This window comes from Cephus cinctus, unplaced genomic scaffold (assembly GCF_000341935.2).
Source record: "Cephus cinctus unplaced genomic scaffold, Ccin1 Ccin1_scaffold1439, whole genome shotgun sequence".
NCBI classification, from domain to species: Eukaryota; Metazoa; Arthropoda; class Insecta; order Hymenoptera; family Cephidae; genus Cephus; species Cephus cinctus.
Genome location: NW_014333818.1, coordinates 49567 through 61189, shown reverse-complemented (window position 1 = coordinate 61189; position 11623 = coordinate 49567). Strand labels below are relative to the sequence as shown.

Genomic DNA, 11623 nt, shown 5'->3' with positions numbered 1-11623 from the left:
GGGGAAGGGTGGGGGGGGAGCAGTTCGTTTCGGAAGGCAGAGTCGAGCACTTAACTGCCCGCCTGACAATGGAGTCTTTCGCATTATAACGTTCAGTGTCTTGAGGCCTATTCAGAGCGACAGAGAGAATGAGAGTCCCGGGCCATTCTTTGCCATTGTCTCTCTACAGCTGGTTTCGTTATGGGAAGCCCCTTGGCACATTGGCACCTTCGTCCGGGCTCTTCTCGATCTTTTATACCAGCTCATCTAATTAGTCCTGGCATTTAACGGGGCATAAATAAGTTAAACACCATTGAATTGTTGATAACGATAGCCCGATTTGACGATCCTCGCTTTTCAGCGCCGGGCTCTTCTCGATCTTTTATACCAGCTCATCTAATTAGTCCTGGCATTTAACGGGGCATAAATAAGTTAAACACCATTGAATTGTTGATAACGATAGCCCGATTTGACGATCCTCGCTTTCCTCCTCCTCCTCCTCCTCCTCCTCCTCCTCCTCGTTCCTTCTTTCGTTGTAGGACACTGCAGTACATTGCAGCTACCATTTTCTCGTGGAATACAGATCGTTCCTATCGGAGCTTCCGAGAGATAATCCTGCTCAGCTTAGGAGGAGATTTTCAGAGACATATCGATTCAACGACGGAAAATTGATAATTGCGAGGCGGCGGGCCGTGAGAAAAAAAAACACCGGGGATGAATCCAAATGGGGTGGGTTCTCAAAGTCTAAGTGCGGAGGGTCGGTGGTGATGGAGAAGTTCGAGAGATGGCTGGAAACAGATGGCCAATCAGATAGCAGAAATTAAGGGAGGTGGAGAGAGAGAGAGAGAGAGAGAGAGAGAGAGAGAGAGAGAGAGAGAGAAGCCTCGGCTACGAGGAGAAATGTGTATTAATTTTTCAAGTTTTTTAATTAGCGAATGTCTCCGTTACGCCACTCGGCCAGGACATTTATATTAGACTTCCTTTTCCTACTTTGCTTCGTCCAACTTCTTTTCTCTCGCGGTTTTCCCTCGATCCTTCTTTTGCTTCCGTCTCGTTTTCATATCCCAAGGACGGCCGTACTCTACAGCTGTTTGTTCGATGTCTAATTTGTTATTCCGGTATTAGCCATTAAATAATAATTAATTATCAAATTCTACCGAATTTCATCAGCGCCGGAGAGTAGGTTCAATGACGGGTGTGAAATTTATGAGTTCGCGTGCTGAGACGATCGCGATGTCACGTTTTCACGACGTCCACGTGAAGCTCAACCGCATGAACTGCACGAGATCGGGCCATGAGATCCGAAAAAGGAGTGAATGTCTCTTTGAGCATTAATTCCTGAGTTGTGATTTTTGAGGGGCTCCTAGGGGCTCGTAGGGGCTCCTATGGGCTGGCAGCAGCCTGACAGCAGCCTGACAGGGAAGACTGGCAACGCTAGTAGCGCTGCCTTCGATCCCTCACGATGTGTCCCGGACCCGATATCGCGGAGGCGCACTCCTCTGCTAAACAATGGGCCCCGTATAATTGCTTTTATAGCTCACTGAACGCTAAATATTCCATACTTTGCTCTCTCTCTCTCTCTCTCTCTCTTTCTCTCCCCCTACCTACCTACCTCCGACTCGTTCCCGATCATCAGCGAACCGATTGGGTAAATAGAATCGGGAGTCGCAGCTCTGTGCCACTTTTATTTTCCCGGGCTGCTCGCTGAACCACTCAGCCATCCAATACCCGGTACCCAGTACCCAGTACCCAGTACCCAGTACTCTGTGCCCACCCTATAGCTGTCGAAGAAATATTCCGAAGAATTGCCTCGGTTACAGCGAAAGCTCTCGATCATTCAGAGACGCTTTTCTTTTTTACAGGCGAAAGAGGCAACTCCTTCTCCCTCGAGTTAAACCTATTCGAAGTAATTCCCTCCAGCTATGTCCGATGTCCGATGGAGGCTTAGCCCAGGTTAAATGTTGGCACTTAGCTGCCCCATGTAATTTTCGCAACCCCAACGAAATCAGGGGCTTCTTTCAGAGCCGTAGACTGTCAGGGAATCAAACTTTATTGCTAAATACCATTTGATCAGCAAAACTGTGGGTCGGAGAGAGAGAGAGCGAGAGAGAGAGAGAGAGAGAGAGAGAGAGAGAGAGAGAGAGAGAGAGAGAGGCCGCGACTAACTGCTGGGCTGCTGCTGGACCGGTAGACGGTCAGTCTGGCAACCCACCACCCTACGTCGGATAAGTGCTGGGCGAGCGTGTTCTCTCTTCCTCTCTCTCTCTCTCTCTTACTCTCTTCCCACACTCCCCGGTCTCCCTTGTACAGAGGAAAATTACACGCTTACCATCCCTACTCGTCGCAACCGTCGCATAGTCAGTCAGCGATCTTGGCTGTTTAATTTTGAGCGAGTTTGAAACAATAGTCAGTCCTTCCCGCGGCCCCAGTGCTTCGGACTGTTCTCACTTGCAGTCGCTTTCGGCCTCGGACAGGAAACTCCTGATAATGGCTTCTCGATTAAGTTACTAGCACAATGGGATTAAAAAGAGGCCGGTAGACCGCTTGCTGACCAGACCTGACTGGGCCATTTCCTGCCCCGTACTCCGAGAAGAGTAGAGAGAGAGGGAGAGAGAGAGAGAGAGAGAGAGAGAGTTTCCGCACGTGCATAGTAGGTGGACTCAGTGGCCATTTAACTTGGATCTTATTTCGACGTTACGATTGAAAACAGCAATTCTGCATACAGAAGGAAAAGTAGAAGAAGAAGAAGCAGTAATCTTGCTATGGCATCTACCTCTTTCTCGAGGACAGCTACATTGCAGACGCATATAGTAGTCACTCGTGTACTCACGCTTTGTCTCTCTCTCGCTCTCTTTTCTTTTTTTTCTACCTTGCAGCTTGTTTATACATTTGTTTGATTACTATTTTTCAATAGGAATTTCTACTTATATGCTCTGACGCTTAGGGGGTCTCTCTCTCTCTCTCTCTCTCCCCTCTCTCTTTCTCGAGTACTCAGCAATCGCTCACCCCTTTTTTAAAAATTTCTTTAACCCGGCCTCCTCACCCTGTGGCTGCCAGCAGACGGCCTTCGCCCCGGATGAAGATTAATTCGTTCCGTCTTAATCGTATCAAAGTTGGAGAGGGCCTTGGATCGGCTCAGCTCGGCTCAACGGAACACATCCCCCCCCCCTCCTTCACCGAGAGCTGCATCCCAGCACCCTCAACTTTTTACTTTCGTCCAGTGACTAACCCCTTTCCTCCTTCCTCTTTCCTCCTCACCTCCCACCCTTGGTCCTTTTCACTGTTTCCTCTTTGCCTTCGCTCAGTGCGGCCCAGCGGCCCAGCGGCCCAACCAGGCTGCTGCCTTCGCACCCGCACTCATCCACCTTTCAGGATAATCATATTTAATAATGTCCCGGTATTTTTGCCAGGCTGCCAAAGTTCCGAGGAGAAACTTGCACGGAAAAGTGCCGCTCACTTCGGTCTGGTCGATGGTATGGGAAAGAGGGTAAAGAGGGTGATGAATCTGCTGCCTTCTTTCCACCTACCTCCTACCCAAGTGACAACCCTTTTTATTTAGGGCGTAACTTTCGCGGCAAGCTTGAATAAATCCAATATCGTCAAGGGAGAGATTTCTGTCGCGCGAAAGGGGTGGAAGAGACGGGTGGACGTACTTTGATGCCTACCGTGAAATTGCGATTAGGCCGTACGACCGGAACTGCAGGTTTTTTAAAATAAGCCTCCGCTAGTCAACGATTGATACGCAGAGACGAGACAAGTGGCAGTCTGAAATTCCTGGGAAATTCAGTTTGTGAATTTCCTTATCGAATCCTTCCGACTGAGCGGAGCCATAGGTTACTCTTCGCCGCTTGCCCCTTTCCTTTTTTATTTGCTTGCTTTCCTTCCTTTCTCTCTTTTTTTTACTCTTCCTACTGCAATGGTCTCGTGTTTCGTTGACCCATCTTTCTATAGAGTGCACGTGTGCGTAAAGGGTCTGCTTAGTGGCGGGCCGAGTTTCGTCGCACCACTAAATGCGAATACTATATCCTCCGTGGAAAACAGTTAATTCCGACACGCTTTGTACACTTTATTTTTTTTTTTTTTTAATGAATTTCACGTAAATAATGCGATCCCAAACCGCCGTATATTGTTTTCAATCCACGCTCTGGGAGAAAGCGAGAATCGTATGTGCACCGAGCCTGCTACTGCTCGATTCACCCAGAGCACTCTCTGCCCGACTAAAGTGCTCCTCATGTTTTTTCTTTTTTTTTTTTTTTTTTTTTTTTTTTTTTTTTTTTTTTTTTTTTTTCAAATTTTATGCTTCGGATCCTGGCACGATTTAGTAAGTTGTCGATTTATTGTGGACCAGCGAAAGCTAAAAGTAAATAGTATTGTCGACACGTAGGATTGAATATAACTGTGGAAAAAAGCAGATGGGAGCAAGTTTAGTACGAAATTGACTTCTAACGTCGGGGGTGAATCGTCCTGTGGATGTAAAGCGCGTACGCTAGTCTAGGTGGTAAATATCAGGCAGAGCGCGTACAATGGCCGTACACAAAGGAGCCGCGTCTGGGTCGGTTTTCTCTCGCACACAATTTTGAGGAGGCCGGATGTATTTGGTGCGCTAAATTTTTAAGCGTTTCTAATTAAAAGGCTAGTTAAACAAGGCACGCTATTGCCTGCGGGTTCTCTCCGAGGTTGCTTGGCTTCCGTTGCCGAAGTGCGCTACTGGCTTGACTTGACTTGGCACGTCGAGTCCACCACCTCCTCTGCGGCTCTCTTAGCCCGAATCACTCTTTTCTTTTGGGCACCCTTTCTTCTCGAACTCCTCGGAAATCCCGCACGTTAATAAACATCAGGTTTTTACCGTTGAAGGGAAAACTCGAACGTTCCTTGAAAAATTACTGTATTGGTAAATGCGTGTAGACGGATATAGTAGCTGACCTGTGAGAGAAAGCAGTAGTCTACAGCTTCATATCTCAATGCAGTAGACACTCTATTATATTCCTCTGGAAAAAAATGAAAGCTACAAGGAAAGCTCTCTGCTAATAAATAGGTTTATTTAGTGGGGCCACTTTTACGAACGACGAGAGTTCGGGATCAGAAATCGGTTTGGGGGAAGTTTCGAGGCGTCTATCGGGAAAGAAGATTTTTTTTTTCCCAAGAATACTTGAACCTCGAGGAAAAACAGAACTTTCCACTCGCCATTCGATTCGTCAAGATCATTCCGAATGTTGGGACCTTTTATTTTGTTTTCGGCTCGAATCACAAATTCTTTATCTGCCTACGGTATACATATACGTGCACGTCTTATATGCTATGTATACATATGTATAATAGTATACGTGTCCTCCTGGCGCATTTTGACTTAATTAAATGCGTGGGAAGGCTTGTCGAGAATGTCGGCAGCCGAGAGTCGTAGTGAGAATCGCGTATAAGGAACGGACTAGAAGGGTGGGAAGGGTAGGAAGGGTGGGAAGGGTAGGAAGAGGAGGAAGAGGAGGAAGATGTGGATGAGGACAAGCCTCGGTGGCCCAAAGTAGTTAGCTTAGTGATTTTAGCGTTTATTGGCCAGTCCTTTGGCCGTAGCTACAAGATTGGGGCCCCATCGTTATAAAGCCGCCACCCCCGGCTGTGTTTCGGTACTCGGTGCCCTCCCGACGCGACGACCCGCCGGCCATTATCCTCCTAAGGTGGTTGCCTTGATATCTTGTTCGTTCTACGTTGGTTCTATGTATTTTGGGGATGAAACCGGGCTAATTCGTGCGATACCCTTACTTACCCTTCTTCCTTCCTTCCTTCCTCCCTTCCTTCCTTCCTCCCTTCCTTCCTTCCTCCCTTCCTTCCTTCCTTCCTTCCTCGTCACTCTCACATTCTCGTATCGAACCCATTCCATTTATCCCCGTTTCAGCCCTCCAATCGCACAGTCACCTCTCTCGCTTGTAGTATGTCCGTGGCGTTCATGGGCTCTCGAAAACTCAATACAAAGTTTCCGGAAAAGAGCAGTTTTCTGTGTCGCAAGTGAAGACTCTCGGGGTTTTTCGGCGCACGATTCGATTGAATCTTTGATGCGTTCACTTTGGCCGAATAAAGAATAATCGTGGTCGCTTCCAGTGAAGATCGTCTTGTTCTTGGAAAAGGACTGGATGAGAATTTGCAGTAACGAGGGAGCGTAGTCTCTCTCCGTGGGAAACTTAACCGTGACGGCAGTGCAGTATGTTACGAAATGATCCAACCCGCAGCCATTATCCACCCTCGTCCCGCACACCTCGAACACCTCGAACATCTCGAACATCTCGAACTTGCTATGCTCTTCCGCAGAATACGCAATTTAATACTCGACCAATTACATATACGAAATCTTGTTAGCCTCGGTTATACGGGACGCTATAGAGTACTCGGGGGGGCTACGCGAGGGCGTGTGTAGAGCCGGAGGTGGGGAGCTGCTTGCGAGGAGTCTGACACCCGAAGGCATTCTTAGTAGGGGATGAACGCGCCCCGGATGGCAGACATACAAACTTGCATAATTATACTCCCCGATTACAACTATAAAATGCGATATTGTTCCAGAAGCCCTTACGTCGCTTCAGCTACACTTTGCGCTACGTGGCTTTCTCTCATCCCTTAACCCATTTCGCTCCCTTTCGCCCCCTTTCGCCCTACGTCTCCCTCCTTTACTCTCCTTCGGCCTCCTTCGCCCGTCTTCTCGTCTTCTCGTCTTCTCCTTGGCCACTTGGCTATCAAGCCAATACGGAATTCTCTGAATTATGTGAATTTCGCCCGATTCCAGGTTCCGCGCTTCAATCCCGTAGACGTTCTGCGTTCATCCTGGTCAGACTCAAATCCGACAAAATGAAATGAAATAATTAGTTAGGGGTGCGTCTAAATATTAGCGTCTCGGTGTTGCCTGATCGGACCCATCGCTCGACACTCCACTCGCTGCAGTGTGTCCCGCACGTCATTCTACGGCGAGAGGACGAGTGCATGAACCGTCAAAGTGTTAATAATCCAAATAATCGAGGTGTTTCGAGTGTTTCGAGTATTTCGAGAGCCGTGATTAATCGAGCGAAATGGGCTGCTGATGGTTGTTGATTAATCGTTTGGCCTGGGAATGAAACGGAGATACGCGCGCCGAATGGAGAGCACCGGGCCTTATCTGTTATCTGACCCAGCAGAGAATGGATTGATCGATACTCGGGGCTTTTACATTCGATCGTTGACAATCGGTAGAACCGTTCGAGAACATTTTGATCGAGACGAATGATCGGAGTAATAGATGCTCGAACTCGGATCAGCTTGAACTTAATTGAATTGATTTGAAATATACTAATTGTGAGGGTAGCCAAACGGCACACTTGCGGATGCAATTGAATAACCAAGGCAATTAGGAGGGCTTGAACGTTTGATTAGAGCGGCGCTACGTTCGCCTCTGGTTTCAGACTCCTAAGAGCAATTCCAGAGGGGTTCACATAGTCGGAGAAGGCAGCATTCGCCATCTCTTTGTCCGATCAAATGCCACTACAAAATACAAAAAAAAAAAAAAAAAAACAAAAGAAAAAAAGAAAGGCAATCGCTTATCCCTCATCTCGTTTAGTTGTCTCACTCTCATTAGTCTTATTTGCTACTTTCCTCCAATATATTCTTGTCGCTTCTTATAGACTTACATTTCGCTCTTTTGCTTAGTTTATACCGAGTTTAATTGAGCAATATATTCTGGACTATTTTAGATATCACGGTACCAATCCTCAAATAATTTGCCTTATTAGATAACCAGGCTCTTGTGATACAATCTTTTATCATCTGACTTTTATCTGTTTGAAGCTCGTACTTGATATCGAGATGGTCGGAGAGAGTCTAATGAGGTCCAAATCGTCTCCTCATTAATTCTCATCCCTAGGTATCCATTGTATACACTGTACACGCGCACACGCACACGCACACGCACACGCACACGCACACTCTATCCGACTTGAAAATCTTGACTAAACCCTGTGGAATTTTTGTCTGTTTCAGGTAAGAATTTTTGATGCTGATAATCTTGTACGCGAGCGGCAGAGGCGAATGAGACGTGTAAGCGAGACCGACGGAATAATTCATGAGTATAAAATAGTGGCACGATCGATTCTCTTCGGTCCAACGAGGAGGAAGATGTTTCTTTCGTTAGGGTGGCTGGGCTGCTCCCGATTGCTCGATTGTTATCGCCGAGAAGGACTCTATATTCGAGGAGAATGAAACGACAGCCGCACTCGTGAAAAGCTCCTACTGCAAAGACGATTTGTGATGGCTGCGATTCAGAAATGTCGCGCGCGAGGGTCAGCGACGATGAGCAGATTAATAGTTGATGAACACGCTCTTTGTCTTTGGCGTCTCGAGGACCATCCTGACGCGTGTCATCCACTCTGCGTCCTGCGGGCTCCGAGTTCAGGATCCTTGGGGACTGGTGGAGGGATATCGCGCAACGGTTTCAATTCTTGTGCCGTTATCCTCCGTTCGGAGCAAATGCTGGATTTAATTGGAACCTAATAATAATAATCATAGCCCTGCGTGTTCGTCGGCACCGCGATGGTCGAGAGCTGATGGACCTGATGGAACTGATGGAACTGATAGGTTTGGGACAGACGGATCGCTTCTTCGAGTCTGCATGTATAGAAAAGTACCTACTACAGAGATATACGTGGAAATAGTGATATTTATCATCATGTATCCATAGCTGCTACGCTGTATATACATTATATAATGATGTTTATCGTCGTGCCGCCGGGAACAATCGCCCCATTGGTAAATATTTAACGTTATTTCGCAGAATGTTTCGCGTGCCCGCTCGCTAACCGAGAGACAGTATGAGAAGAGAGAGAGAGAGAGAGAGAGAGAGAGGGAGAGAGAGAGAGAGAACGGACCGAGTGGCAGTAAGATGAAGTTGAAGGGGAATGGTCGGAAGGAGGGAGGAAGATACAGCAGAGAAGGGCTGAGCTGGGGTGAGAATTGGCCCACTGGAGCCCAGAACGGAGGTGAGCCTTGAAGCGAAAACGAGCGAAAAGCAGCCAAAACGAGGGAAACGAGCGCGTCTAGTGTCTGGACGTGTTTGCACTGCGCTCCGAGGGGCTGACCTCACGCGGTCTCTTTTTCCTTTCCCATTTTCCATCTTCCGTCTCCTCGGCACAACAGATTTGCCGGATGATCGAACGGCGGGGGAGTTACTCTGCGACGTATTCTTCGGGACTTGGGATTATTCGTTATTCCGGTAGATACTATCGGTATCGAGCATTTTCTGCAAGACTTTTCCCAGTTTCTGCTGGATTGGTCCTTCAAGGTGCCAGAAGGAGGAAACGCGGCGAGCGATGACGCAGAGTGGTGCGTCTAGCGACGTGGCGGTAGGACTGCTGGAGGGCTGTAGGACGAGAGAAGGAGGGAGAGGCAGGGAGAGGCAGGGAGAGGCCGAGAGTGCTGACGCGGCTTGGTTCAAGCCAAATGGTCAGCCGCCATCGGTAATGGCCCAATAGACGCTCCTTACATTGCCGCAAGATATTGTTTAGGCTTGCCACCCTCAGAGCCATTTCGATTCGGATCGACCACCCTATGGTCGTTTCGCGCTACGTTCGCTTATTGCACATGGCTGCCAATCTGGTAGGAGCCAGCGCTGGCCTAGAGAAAGAGTGACCAAGGATGAGCTCCATTAAGCGATTCTCTTGTATCGTTCTCTCTCCCTCTCTCTCTCTCTCTCTCTCTGTTCTTCCTTTTCTGCATCCTCGATTCTTGACATTTTCCCTTGACTCTCTCTCCTCTCCTCTCGTCCGCACGTCCAGGAAAAACAGATAAACTTTTTTGTTCAGCGAATCCTCGAGGGTCATTGTAACTCGACAAAGTCGGCCAGTAATTAAGTCCGCAATAAGGACAAGTAGCCGAGCAGCCATTAGGGCACCGGGATGGGATTCTTTATGAGCGGGTGAGGATGGGCGCGTAAAAAAGGAAGGTCACCCCCTGTCAAATGAGCCGGGAGAAAGCGAGAAACGAGAGAGAGAAAGCAGCCCTTTGACAAAAGAAATTGTCAAAGGACAGAAAAACGATTCGGCACTCGATACCGTAATTGTCTCGGTATAATTATTGGTCACAATTACGACACACTCGAAAGGATCCTCCACTTGTTCTTCTACATAATTTTCTTCTCCGCTTTGCCGTGATTGGCGCGAGGCCGAGGAATCCTTCGGAAAGTTGAATCGGACCGAAAAAGGCGTTACGAGCAATTACAATTAAGCCGAGCAGGCTGCGGCGCTGCTCGCGAATCCCCCTGCCCCCTGCCCCCTACAAGGGGCGGGAGCCGCAGACTCTCGAGCAGCGATGCTGGAAGGTGGAAGGTGGAAGGTGGAAGGTGGAAGGTGGATGGGAGCACGGGTAGCTAACGGGGAGGGACGGGGGTGGCTACCAGCCAGCCAGGACCTCGCATAGTTTCACTGAATATTTGCGCTTGCTATCCAATATTTAGCCAAAGTCAACAAGCTGCTGCTTGCCGCTTGGCTCCGTATCGGCCGATCCTTTTCTCCATTCTCCATTCTCCTGTGTAACGATGTAACCCGCGTCTCCCCTCTCTCAGCAGCCTATCGCTAATAGAATAATAAATAGCAGATCACACGAGATGCCGAATTCTTTCCACTTTCCTTAAGACGGCCAAGTCTTTAGCATCCGTCCAAGGATCCTCGCGGTAGCGCAATGTGTGCAGTTGCCATTTAAAAGATAGCAGCAGCAGGAGCGGAGAGACGTGCTGGCAGTGAGAGGAACGCAGCGAGAGAATGAGAGTATGGATGAGGACGAAGAGAGAAGAGGCGGGAGAGAGCGAGGCCTTTCCACTATTGATCATCGGGGCTCAGAGTGCAATGCTAATCATACCCCCTTGGAAGACTGTAGCTATAGCGCTCTTACCGTCAATGTAACCCCAGCCCACTCTCCACAGCCAGCAGGGTGGCCTCCCTCGGTGACAGCAGAGGCCTTGCGAGATATCGACTCTGACACCCCCGGCGAAGCCATCGCGCGCGCGACCCGCTAGAAACATTCTTTAAATTAGCGCAGACACAAGGAGCTCCTGCACTCGAGCCTTTTGCTCGTCCTGTTCGTCCTGTTCGTCCTGTTCGTCCTGTTCGTCCTGTTCGTAGGTTCGATTGATGAGCTGGTGAAGGGCGGGAGGAGGGAGGTGCGTGCTACGACCATTATTAGGTTATTGTCGCCCATTAGAATCCAGTCGACCCCGGAAAATTGGCGAGTCCCTCCGTTAGCCTCTTAAAGGGTATTTTCCCTTATTTAAAGGGTACCACGTGGAGCCACATATCGAGGCCAGCGCGGGCTCAGTGGATTCGCTAACTAACGAACGCCCAGTGAATAAGGAAAGACAATCGCGGGCGAACATGCACAGACGAGCACAGACAATTGGCAGTGGAAACACCGCATACAGATATATATCTGCGTTACAGGGAGCCGTGTAGCACATATAGAGAACCATCGGGAGCAATATAATAATTACATCAGCATATTGGCAAACAAGAGTCAGCTCCTCCACGCCATCATCTCCCTTTATATAGACTCAATACAGGCGAGACTGGAAATATCGCCTGGGATATTTCTCTGGGAATTACAGAGGAAAGAAAAGAATAGTGTTGGGGTAGTGAGGGGGGGGGGG

The 11623-nt window shown here is 48.6% G+C and overlaps 1 protein-coding gene and 1 long non-coding RNA gene across 23 annotated transcripts in view; one reads left to right on the top strand and one right to left on the bottom strand.

The window, feature by feature from the left end:
* LOC107273146 (forkhead box protein P1) overlaps nt 1–11623 on the top strand; it is a 138028-nt gene that overhangs the window by 85651 nt on the left and 40754 nt on the right. The window lies entirely within an intron of this gene.
* Nucleotides 7227–11623, bottom strand: part of LOC112495165 — an 8889-nt gene continuing 4492 nt past the window's right edge. Inside the window, exon 3 of the long non-coding RNA XR_003061478.1 lies at nt 7227–7916. This is a non-coding gene — a long non-coding RNA (uncharacterized LOC112495165). The remainder of the gene's footprint in view (nt 7917–11623) is intronic.